The following is a 12,442-nucleotide window of genomic DNA, read 5'->3' on the forward strand; positions in this document are numbered from 1 at the left end:
TATGTATGTGTGTATGTGTGTATGTATGTGTGTGTATGTATGTATGTATGTATGTGTGCATGTATGTATGTATGTGTGCGTGTATGTATGTATGTATGTATGTGTGTATGTATGTGTGTATGTGTGTATGTATGTGTGTATGTATGTGTGTATGTGTGTATGTATGTGTGTGTATGTATGTATGTATGTATATGTGCATGTATGTATATAAGTATGTGTTCATGTGTGCATGTATGTATGTATGTGTGTATGTATGTGTGTATGTATGTGTGTATGTATATGTGTATGTATGTATATGTGTATGTATGCATGTATGTATGTATGTATGTGTGTATGTATGTGTGTATGTGTGCATGTGTGTATGTATGTGTGCATGTATGTATGTATGTATGTATGTATGTATGTATGTATGTATGTATGTATGTATGTATGTATGTGTGCATGTATGTGTGTATTTGTGTGTGTGTGTGTATGCATGTGTGTGTGTGTGTATGTGTGTATGCATGTGTGTATGTATGCATGTGTTTGTGTGCATGTATACATGTGTGTATGTATGTATGTATGTATGTATGTATGTATGTATGTATGCTTGGAGTTTAACGTCGAACAGAAAGACTCTATGTAAACGTCATTCATATCATGTTACGGATTTTCTTTTCAAAACGGTTCAGAATTGGAAATTGGTACATGTCTTCACAATAATACATTACAGATCAAGTTCGAGTTTCGATCCCTTGTCCAGCCTGGACAAAATTATGACTGTTTTGTCCAAATGTGGCCTTTTCAGGGCTATTTCTTCAAAATGGTTCATCGAATTAAATTGCTCAGTAGCTTGGTACATGACTCCTCTCTGATGACGTACGGGTGATACTTCGTATTCGATGTGTGAGCTGCTTCGTTCATTTTCATCAAAATTATGGCCCTTTGTGTCCTATTTTTGGATATTTTAAAGTTTTCTTTTTCAAAATGGTTGCGTTGAATTGAAACTTTACCGTGACAAGTTACAGATCAAGTTTGAATGATGGGTTATTTGTTTACATTAACAATGCAATTATGTGGATGGTCAAACCGGTAAGGGACATATATACTTTTCCCAATACCTCCAGTATGCTTGTTTTGTATGCAGCTAAATCAGATGCCCAATAAGCTAGACAGCTATTTCCAGCGACATGTTAGGAGACTTTTGCATATTCTTCAACATTAGAGACTTATGTGATAGCCCAGTTGTAGTTTTTATGTGTATTTTTCTTATATTTTCGACATGAAACAATGCTCAAGCCCATGTAAATGTAATGAAGACGTACAGTATGGAGAGAGAAAACAGATCAGTGACGACAGCGTGGTAGTTTTCAAATGGTGACACGTGACCGATGAAATATGGCCTCTTGTCAATTTACCTCAGTTAGGGTTTTATTCTAACTGTTCCCAAAAATGCTTCAATGGTAGAAAATCATAAACCTGTAGCACCATGGCTTAAGCAGAATTAGGTTAAAAAATGCAGTGATGTTAATTGCAATTTATCAGACGTCACTGATCCAGAATTACTCAAAATGCATTGGTGTTATCACATTTAACACACAATAACATTAAAACAATAAAAATCTCATGTGTAGCAAAGACCCGCAATGAATGCAAGGAGTTGTGAATAACGCAGCGTGTGTGACTATCGATGGTTACAGTGATTTAACGTCGTCTCACGTGTGTTAGTGCCACAGACAAAGAAATGCTGGTCTCTGTCGAAAACGGCTATATCTCGGCTAATAATATTTTCAATCACACTGAAGTTGTTTTTGTGGACCTGATTAAATACCGTGTATGCAGTCGTGGCGCTTTGTTCAAAGAACCTGTTCAGCGACAGTTTTCAGGGGTTGTGGTTTCAACAAATGCTTTTTACATTCATGATAATGTGTCTCTGCACTTTACTACTTATGTGTAACAAGGAAGTGAAATAAGCCCGGGTGAACTCTTTTTGTTAATTGTCATAATTTTTTATTGTTAAGTAATAAAAAAAACATTTAAATCGATCGTGTAGTTTACACTTTTTTCAGGGCCTTATGGCCAGAAGTCATAAGTGATGTGTATACGACATTACATGTGTATTTCCTTGATTTGTGTTATGCTTACACATTTAATCACTCAAGAAAAGGGGATCGAGTGTATTGAATGCGTTGGATTAAAGTTCTGTAAATTTGGAGGCCACTTCGTATCTTACAGCGTGTGTGCACATGTAAATCAGAGTGGACTGAGTTGGGCCAAAACCAGAATACCACATTGACTGTTGACTGTAAAATTCAAATTCTAAAATATCTGTGGCGCTCTTTGCCTGTTAGAACCAGGCACAGACAAGGGTATACAATATCAAAAATGCGATGCAAAGAAGCAGAAATGTTAATAAACCATAGGCAACCTTGTGCTCAAAAAGTGCAAATATCCTACAAATTTATTTAATTGTTTACATCACAAGAAATCCTGCTATCAGTTTTAGCCATACTGGATGAAATCAGCGAATTATTTTGTGCAACAAGATGTTCCTTATGGATGTACAGCTTCTGGGTTTATTCAAACGACAAATGATGAAAAGTTATGACTTCATAAAAATTTATTTATTTATTTTATTGGTGTTTTACACCGTACTCGGGAATATGTCACTTATACGAAGGAGGCCAGCATTATGGTGGGAGGTAAAAGGGCAGAACCCGGGTGAAGCTCACGACCATTCGCAGGTTACTGGCAGACCGTCCCACGTATGGAGAGGAAGCTAGCAAGCACTTGATAACGTTAGTATCTATATTCAAGGGACGTGTGATTAAACCTAACAATTGTACATCCATCAGGAACATCTTGTTAGTGTGTTTTCCTCACTAACTTCTAAATTACACTGACAGCATATTTTTTTGGTGGTCTCTGCGAGCAAAAGAAATGCACCTGATCTAAGAGAGGATAAAGCACTGGGATTAGGGGAACAATTTATGTTTTTTTGAATTACGACACGAAAAGTTTTCGGAAACGACTGGTGGTTTTTGCAGTTTTTTTAACTGTTCTCGATAACTGTAAAGGAAGATAGCTGTTTCACAGACTACCTGCCTGCCAAAGACAGTAGATGGCAAGTTACGACGCCTGCCTAGACACAGGCGACCTATAACTTTGTTAACTGCGACTTCATTGCTGCCTTGGACAGGGAATTTGAGGATTCGCCCGCTCTTACTGTTTGTGGTGTGTGCATGGGAGTCAATACAGTCTAACAGTTAAGTTTGTTGAACACTTTTCTTTAACCATGTATTATGTTTTGCATATCTCTACGTCAGACGTGGGGAAGATCGTCATTAACGATTTACGATTCCCTCTATCCACAAAACAGCCAATCGAAGAATTGTTGAGCATGAGTCAAGTAGCAATTTGCTAAATAAAAATAATTATGGACAAACTTCCATGTTCTATTTAAACAGCCTTAAACAGCCTCTGATTCGTGAAGAACAAAAAGGATTACTTTTACTTGAATTTCATATGTTGAGAATAATTCTGATTTATGATGTCATATGCTTCAAACCAGAGAAAACTATATTGTTTTTTTGTTACCGTTCGCTTCTGGGGAATTAGTAACTTGCCAAAAGTCGGCGGTTTATTGAGTCCTCTCCAAATGTCTCCACCCATTAAACCGACCTGCAACGTATCAGTGAAAAATTCTTGAGTATGACGCTAACCAACGCTCAAATAAATAAATCAATCAATCAGTCAATAAATAAAAAAAAAGCTAGGTCACATATTTCATCAAAAAGTAAGATAGATCAAAAGCTAAACCACAAACATAGCATTCTGAAGCCTTGTTTGGCGTTCCCCGCTTCATACACGTCTGCTAAACCACAAACACAGCATCCAGAAGCCCTGCTCGGCGTTCCCCGCTTCATACACGTCTATCAGCTATACCACAAACACAGCATTCAGCCCTGCTCGGCGTTCCCCGCTTCATACACGTCTATCTGCTATACCACAAACACAGCATTCAGAAGCCCCGCTCGGCGTTCCCCACTTCATACACGTCTATCTGCTAAACCACAAACGCAGCATTCAGAAGCCCTGCTCAGCGTTCCCCGTTTCAACCTTGATAAATGAACATACAATTCATACGCCTCGTTCATTCGTTTTTTCTTCATTTTTTAATGCCTCAACGCCGAAACGCTTCGTCGCCTTTATAACTTCGTGGATATACATGTGAGTCTATCACACACAATTAGCAAACATTACAAAATGGAAACATTCAACATAGCCTCCCTCACTGCCTAATGTTACATTGACGTGGGAAGCTAAGAATAGATTCGCGGTGCCCCTGCACTTTTCAAAAGTTGGTGTTGAGGAAAGCAATATATTTTATATCTCCCCATTTTTCAAACCAACAATATTAAGAAAATTCAGTTCTCATATCACCATTATGAAAATTATCAAATTCGAATTCGTTAAATTTGGTTTAACTTGCCAAATTTCTCCTGGTTCTGGTTCTGGTTCCCATTGGTTCTACCCTGTTTCCTCCCACCTTAACTCTGGTCGCCGTCGTATAAATGAAATATTCTTGAGTACGGCGTAAAACACCAATCAAATAAACAACAATAAACAATAAAATAAATAAATTTGTTTCAACACCAAACAGCAATTTACAAATTTGAAAATATGGAAAACTTAATGTTCTAATAACTAATCCTAAATAAAAAATGCTTATTTATTCGTAAACAAAACAAACAATGTATGATATACAATTAAAATGTTCTGTACGCGTAGGGCCTATATACTTGATCATAAGCCATTACACAGAGACAAGCGTAACATTACAATGGTTATATTTTACCTCTTACAAGTTTTTTACAGTGTACTGTCCTATAAAACAAACTTCAAACTGCCTTGATTATACACACAGGAGAATTTGTCATGGGAAACAAATGTGAACTTAACATATTTCAGCAAGGGATTTGAGAGACTCGGGGTACCTGGTTATGGCTGTCACAAAATCATTGCATCTGCTAAATCACCTGGCCACAGGAATGCACGGTATTTACACACACCTAATTACACCTCGTCGTCATATGACTGATAAAGTGTTAAGGCGAGGAACAGAAAAGTGTAACCAGTCCGTTTATAGGGAGAGGAACAGAAAAGCGTAACCAGAATGTTTGGTCGGAGAGCAACAGAGAAATGTAACCAGCCCATTTACATGACAAAGAACAGAAAAGTGTAACCAGCCCGTTTGCAGGGAGGGGAACACAAAAGTGTAACTAGCCGGTTTACATGACAAGGAACAGAAAAGTGTATCCAGTCCGTTTACATGACGACGAACACAAAAGTGTAACTGGCCCGTTTACATGACGAGGAACAGAAAAGTGTAACCAGTCCGTTTACATGACGAGGGACGCAAAAGTGTAATTGGCCCGTTTACATGACGAGGAACACAAAAGTGTAACCAGTGTATAATATGAAACACAGCAAAACTCATAATTTCATTCCTTGTCTGACTTTTGGACATGAAGACGTTGTTTGTGTAGACCTGCACAGAAACATAGATCATCATCGTGGACGGTCGTTCTGCTCAAAGCGAATGCGCTGCTGTCAGCCGAATCTGTATTTTAGGAGTCTCGGAAGTTCACGCAGATTTAGGTCAGATAGGGTGGGGCTTTTGAAAACTAAGGAAACCTTTTACAGCGTGACTTTATGCTAGTTATTACATTGAATATAACTTTTAATCTTGCTTAATCGGATCTGTCGACATAACGTCGATGTTAGCAGCTACCATAAAATGAAGTCCTTTAAACAGATCAGGTTTGCGAGAGTCAACATCTTATCTCACCAAAGCCAAATCAGCTTGTTTTCTTGCAGCGAAACATTGAACAAATCCTCGGGGATCACGGTCAGTAAAAGCTGTTTCTCAACCTTTGTTTCTCGCGATACTTGATGCATACACGTTTCCTTTCACCCTTTTTGTAAAGGTTACCAAGCTCAAACATGTCTAGTTGTCGCAGTGATGAAACTTTAGGGTTCGTCCAGAACGGAGCATACGCTGTGTGGAGTATGCTTAACTTCAGTGCAACTGTATATACTTCAGGGCAGCTGTGTAAATTTCCCCTAGCAACTTTCGGACACTTCGTCGTGTTTGTATAGTAAAACAGGTCTGCACATTGTAGCTTTCATCAAACAACTTTCGGTTTCATATGTAGCTATCGGCAACTTCACATTTTAATTCAAATACAACACATGTAGGGGTTTGGTTGTCGTAACAGGTACAGTTGGGAGTGTATGACAGATTCCAGACGATGTCCCCATAGTCAGCCGGATCATGTGTTTTGGGGTCATTTTACCAGGCAGTCTTATTTCCGGTGTATTTATCGTATTGCTTCAATCCACTGACTCGCTGCAACTATCAGCCAGGCCCCTTGACCTCTGAGGTGGTGTGTTCGAATTCAGCTCTCGCTGTTTGTCAGTCAGGCACAGCTGGGTAGTTTACTCCCGACACTAAGGTTTCCGCTTTCCCTAAACCTAACCGCGGTCATGTGAGTGAAAAATCTTCAAACACGGCGTTGATATCAATAATAAAAAAGTAAATCTCATGGGGCCTTAGGTATCCTGACCAGTGCACCAAACTACAGAAAACACCCAAGATTTTCAATTTAAACGTGTTTTATTTGGTTTGGCGCTGAACTGACATGTGCCAACTGCTCTTTAAATCCGCTGTTTACAAACTGGTGTTGACCAATGGTGGCTGTGAATTCGCTCTGAAGTCCAGCTTCCTGTCCAGTCGTACCTTGGAAGGTCCGCTAACAAGTTTTCATGTCAATCCTTGGCACAAACGTTTGGTAATCCCAAGATATCGCTCTTTTTGCCAGAAACTATGTTATCACCAACCATGCGATGAATAAAAGAAAGTCTCATACGGCCATAGTTGTGTCCGGGCTATTCCTAATGCCTAATGGATTTGACAGGTGGCACGGTATAAATAGGCGGGGCAGGAGCTGACGCTCAATTTCAGAGGAATTTCAAGGTGAAAGGCTGGTCCGAACTAGGAAAAACATAAGAAGGATAAATCAGTCGTAAAAAGCGATCATGGCCAGAACATAATATGTTTTAAATCTATTGCAGCTACGAAATGAAAAGGGCGGTTGAATTCCACACGAATCTCAAGAGAAGTTTTACAATAACTACATATAACCTATCTCTTCATTAAATTAATTCACAGGCCATCGCGAATAGAACAAACTCCCCAAATGATCTGATTTGATTTATTCACCAGAATATATTGACAAGCAAATAATACAATAACTAAACCTGGCATCCAGGAAGCATAAATTCGCTAGACAATTACAAAATATATAAAGTACATGTAATACCTGGCGGGCTGTTTTATACCATATGTTGAAACCATTACATTCTTTTCCTTATTTAGGAAAAAACTGAAGGACAACTCAATGGATAACAAGGAAAACAGAGGCTTTTAGTAACCAACTAATACGTAGTTAATATCACAATCAGCCATTCTTGTACATATACATGCATGTATATGTACATCTATGCTGATAAGAACGAAATATCGAAAGTGAATTTGGATTACAACGATGTTGAAATTTGAGAAGGTGTCCGTAATTTTTTCTTTTACTTGCTCTCTGTATCAGAACATTAGACTTCAATGTGTTTATAAAGAAGATATATGAATATATATATATATATATCTATCAGCATAGATGTACATATACATGCATGTATACAAGCAAAAAACACTTGTGTTGAAATCTAACGCAACATCTTGTGCTTTTTCATTCAACGAAGAAACAAAACAAACATGTTAAATAGAAGTGAAGTACAAAATAATAAAGCACAAACAAGGCCCTGAGCTATTCAACACGTGATAGGGTTGTTCAAATATGACACAAGACTTGTTGGGAAGAACAGTGGTTTGTGTTCATACTACACAAGTGTTTGTTATGCGTAGGTCACCGGGACTTTATTCCGGTCTCGTGGTCATTCACTTATTTGTGTGTAACTTTATAGATTTATGTTCTTGCAGTATTCCTTATTGTACTTTAATATGTAAATACACTCTTATATTCTAACTGAATATTGGTAAAGAAACAAACATAAAAATGTCAAACTATGTCAATTGGCTTGAGCTCCAAAACTGATTGTGCATATACGGTCACATTATCCTCCATCATATTAAATACTTCCAAATAACGATAAGGTTACATGATGGAATAGGTCCTTTTTGGTTCCACGCCGAGACCTATTGATGAACATAAAACTTAATATTTGTACTTAAAACAAAAATAAGTATATCTTGAATTGATAAAGTAAGATTCGTCAAACTTAATTTTCTTTAACTCAAACAGGTGAATAGTTTGAATAACATTGTAGTATTGGCCAACTGAATTCGAAAGAGCCCTCATTTTTTAAATTATTTCCTACCTGAAGAAGGAAAACCTGCCTCATTTACATTTCGTGGGTTTGTCGTAGTTATGTTGCTCATCAAGCTCATGTTGGCCTCACGTATCCTTCACAAAGCCAGAAGGGATTCAGTCACTGCGAAAGCGAGATGAAGAAAATAAAATTCTGCCTTTCTTACTTTGTTAATGCACGGCAGATTTACTTTAGTGTTAAGGACAGATGTAATTACGTTAGATCACATGTGATAGTTGTACGCTGTACGGCCATATGTCAGTGATGGATTCCTAAAGCCCTGGTCTTAAATAGCTGATCTGAAGAGAGATCCACCAATAGCTAATCAGAAAGCTACTTCGGACGCAATGACGGTGATGCGTACTTGACCCTGCATCAATCGGGCCAAGCGTCTGGACCGGGGAGTTGTTAGACCAGGGGTAGAAAAAAGTGCTGCTTTTGCAGCCTACTATTTCAGATTGTTTCAAGGAAGACAGAAAACAAAATCTCCAGATTGCCTGTTAAATCAATGAACAAATTCATAAACACAGCTGTAGGACCTAATTTTGTAGACAAATTTAAGCCATCAAATCCTTTAATTTTCTACTGAAAATAGCATATTGCTATATGCTATAGCCGTTCAGCCTGGATGAAGAGAGGGGTGGTATGCGGGGCCTGTCCCCGGCCCACACAGCTGAGCCTCCTGGAGCGATCTTGGGGTGTTTCAGACGGGCCACCACTTTATTGATACCGATGGTCTTTCCAGTTGCGTGGAAAGACACGCTTTGGAGAACCATCCAATGAGGAAAAGAATGAAGAAAAGAGAAGAAATAATGCCTTGCTAAAGAATTTTTCATTTTTACCATGGTGGTTAGCTGTACAGGTGGAAAAAAAACTGGAGCGACCGCATAATAAAACCACCGACCTTCAGCAGATAGCGAACAAACTTCCTGACTTTAAGCCACGATCTAACGACCCAGAGCTGTATTCTGATTCTGTCTCTCCTTGTGGGTATCATGATCAATATTTTTCCTACAGCACCGATCAAATAAATTCATAAATAAAACAGTTTCACGATGTACTGGAATATCATGTTGCAAACACTGTTGTAAACTCTTTTCACAGCCATATAGTTCTACTTTGCTTCTTCGATTCCCATGTTGCGTGTGCCAAATTAGGACGAATGAGAAAACCTAGAGCACAATAAGAGGAAACAGCATATCCTCAAAATTAAATACAAATGCATGAGGCCACAAGTTTGGATTCAGTTATTCCTTGTTTGGCCGCAGCCTCATATCACCAATACGAATGCATGCAGATCAGAGCATGAGGCCACAAGTTTGGATTCAGTTGTTCCTTGTTTGGCCGCAGCCTCATATCACCAATACGAATGCATGCAGATCAGAGCATGAGGCCACAAGTTTGGATTCAGTTGTTCCTTGTTTGGCCGCAGCCTCATATCACCAATACGAATGCAAGCAGATCAGAGCATGAGGCCACAAGTTTGGATTCAGTTATTCCTTGTTTGGCCGCAGCCTCATATCACGAGAATAGTCAGTCAAGTGGCAAAATTTGGTTGTGAAAGCAATTGTAACAATGACGGATGTCGTATAAGTGAAATGGACAACTCCTTTAGACTGTCATACCTTTAAATGTCGCCCTGGTACAGTCTGACAACACGACAACTCATAACATTTTAACTTACGATATCGTCTTGCCATCAACGGTAAGCGCATGACCTGAGAGTATACAGACACACTTCCATCCGCCAAACAACACAACTTGCATCATGTAAACCTAAAACGGCCGAGTGCCAAATGCTGGCATGGAGTATATTAACCGGTTATGTTGTGAACAATAAAGCACCTATTCCCAGAAAATGTGACCCGCCATTAAAACACCGTGTGGTACATACAAACAGGAATAATAAGTACACGGATGTACGGTAATTCCAATTGCTACAATGCGCAGCTGACTGACCGCCAATTGGCATTTTAAGTTCGAATGTCACATAGGCGTGTTCGTCACCGAGACAAAGTGACACTTAAACCTAAAATGTAGAATTGGCCACAATTCGTTGCTACAACTGTTAACGTTAAACTGTCGTACATGTTGCCCCATTAGGCCACCTAAACGGTCTAAACTGTGTTTTATTATATATACTGAAATTATGCAAATGAAGGACTGGGGAGCGACAAACGACCCAGATGTTACTACCCAAGCAGCCCGACTGAGCGAAAACGGCAATGGGTTTCCATACATATTTCAGTAATCCTGAGATCTTCTACAGCGGAACGACTCGTACAAAGGATAAGGAATATGAGTTATGAAGCTTGCCAAAGAAATTCCAAAACACTTCGTCCTGTTAGAAATTTGTTTAGTCTTTGCAACGGTAGTAGAGGCACTTGAACTAGCACAAGTTGGCCACCAGGTTACTGCAACCAATATTCATTATGCATGACCAGAGTACACCAACCTTTGCCTACTCTCGTACAATCTCATGTTTCGCGTACCCACATGATGTCCAGTGGACAGCCAGGTGCCGCAATCGTTCAAAAGTACTGAATTCAACAACATGACGCCATGGAATTGACTTTCCTCCGAATGACTTGCGCACACACCTGTTCTTCTCACAAATGTTCCAAAAAATATTCTGTTAATTTAATCTGTCAACAGAAAGTTTGTTGTCTTTGTGATGCTAGGGGGTATTCTAATATCATAGCATAATATTGTGTCGTATCCAACATAATATCTTGTTCGTATAATGCAATCTTTATTTTGAAATAATAGAATATACATGTGTGCTATGATTAACAGAATAATCTGCTGCAATATCAGAATAGGCCCACATATTCTGGCATCACTCGGACCACAGAGTTTCTGTTATATTTAAGTTTATTAATATTATGAGAGCACCAATTTCTCTACGTGCAACTATTTATACACAAAAGTAGAAAGAGGCCAAGTGCGGCGGAATGATAATTGTATATGCTTTTGCTGTTGTATCCTGAACAATTTGTCTCTTCTGTTAATAGACTTAATGTACGTGTGAAGGTCTTGCAGCAACCTGCGGATGGTCGTGGGTTTTCCCGAGCTCTGCCCGGTTTCCTTCCACCATAATGTTGTATGGACGACGTCGTATAAGCGCAATATTCTTTAGTACGGGGTAAAAGACCAATCAAATAAATAAATCAAAAACAAAAAATACAAATTTTACCTTTAAGCATATTGTGTTAATGCTGATTGTGGTGAGTGCAACATTTTTTAGTGTTCGCTCATTACACCCATAGAAAATAATTGTCTTACAATACATTAAATATGGGCTAAAACTGCAGTTGTCAAACTCTGACTTTTGACAACTGCTTTGGCTGCAGTGTTGAGTACACTTTTGAATAGCAGGTCCATGGGCCCCTAGCTAAAACGGTATAGTCTGAGGTTTTGCGGCACTAACATTTGACACTATCGAAGTAGCTCTCGTCGGCGGAGTATTTGTATGTAATAGTATAGGTAACACTCTCTGAGGCCATTGTTTTTTGTTCTGTCCAGAACACATTAGCCTTTCCGCTGAACTGCAAATTAATGCCTGCAGAAACAAGTGTTAAATGAATTATGCTGTAAATGTCTTTATTCACTCCGTTTTCAATAAGTGTATCTTCTTATTCTGTTTATTCTCTGACATCGGGGGCCTCCGTGGCTCATTTGGTTAGCGCGCTATCGCGGCGTAATGACCCAGGAGCCTCTCACCAATGCAATCGCTGTGAGTTCAAGTCCAGCTCATGCTGGCTTCCTCTCCGGCCATGGATGGCCTCACACCAACGCCAGAGCGCCAAACTTAAAGCCGTGGAGAAATATTTGATAGAAAGCGGGTAGCACAAAATGGGGCATTTAACTTCAACCCTACTTACTTTACTGTACCAGCCGGATTGCAAGTTCCTGTAGTAGATATGCTCTACACGGTCTCACTGGAAGAAAAAGTCTGTAGAATAAATGACGATTTTTCTTCCAGTCAGACTGTGTAGATTGTATCTACTACAGG

The 12,442-nt window shown here is 39.1% G+C and overlaps 1 protein-coding gene across 1 annotated transcript in view; it reads left to right on the plus strand.

Annotated features, from left to right (window-relative positions):
• The window catches only part of LOC135469689 (uncharacterized), a 352,608-nt gene that overhangs the window by 85,928 nt on the left and 254,238 nt on the right, over positions 1 to 12,442 (plus strand). The window lies entirely within an intron of this gene.

The sequence above is a fragment of the Liolophura sinensis genome, chromosome 7 (genome assembly GCF_032854445.1).
Source record: "Liolophura sinensis isolate JHLJ2023 chromosome 7, CUHK_Ljap_v2, whole genome shotgun sequence".
NCBI classification, from domain to species: Eukaryota; Metazoa; Mollusca; class Polyplacophora; order Chitonida; family Chitonidae; genus Liolophura; species Liolophura sinensis.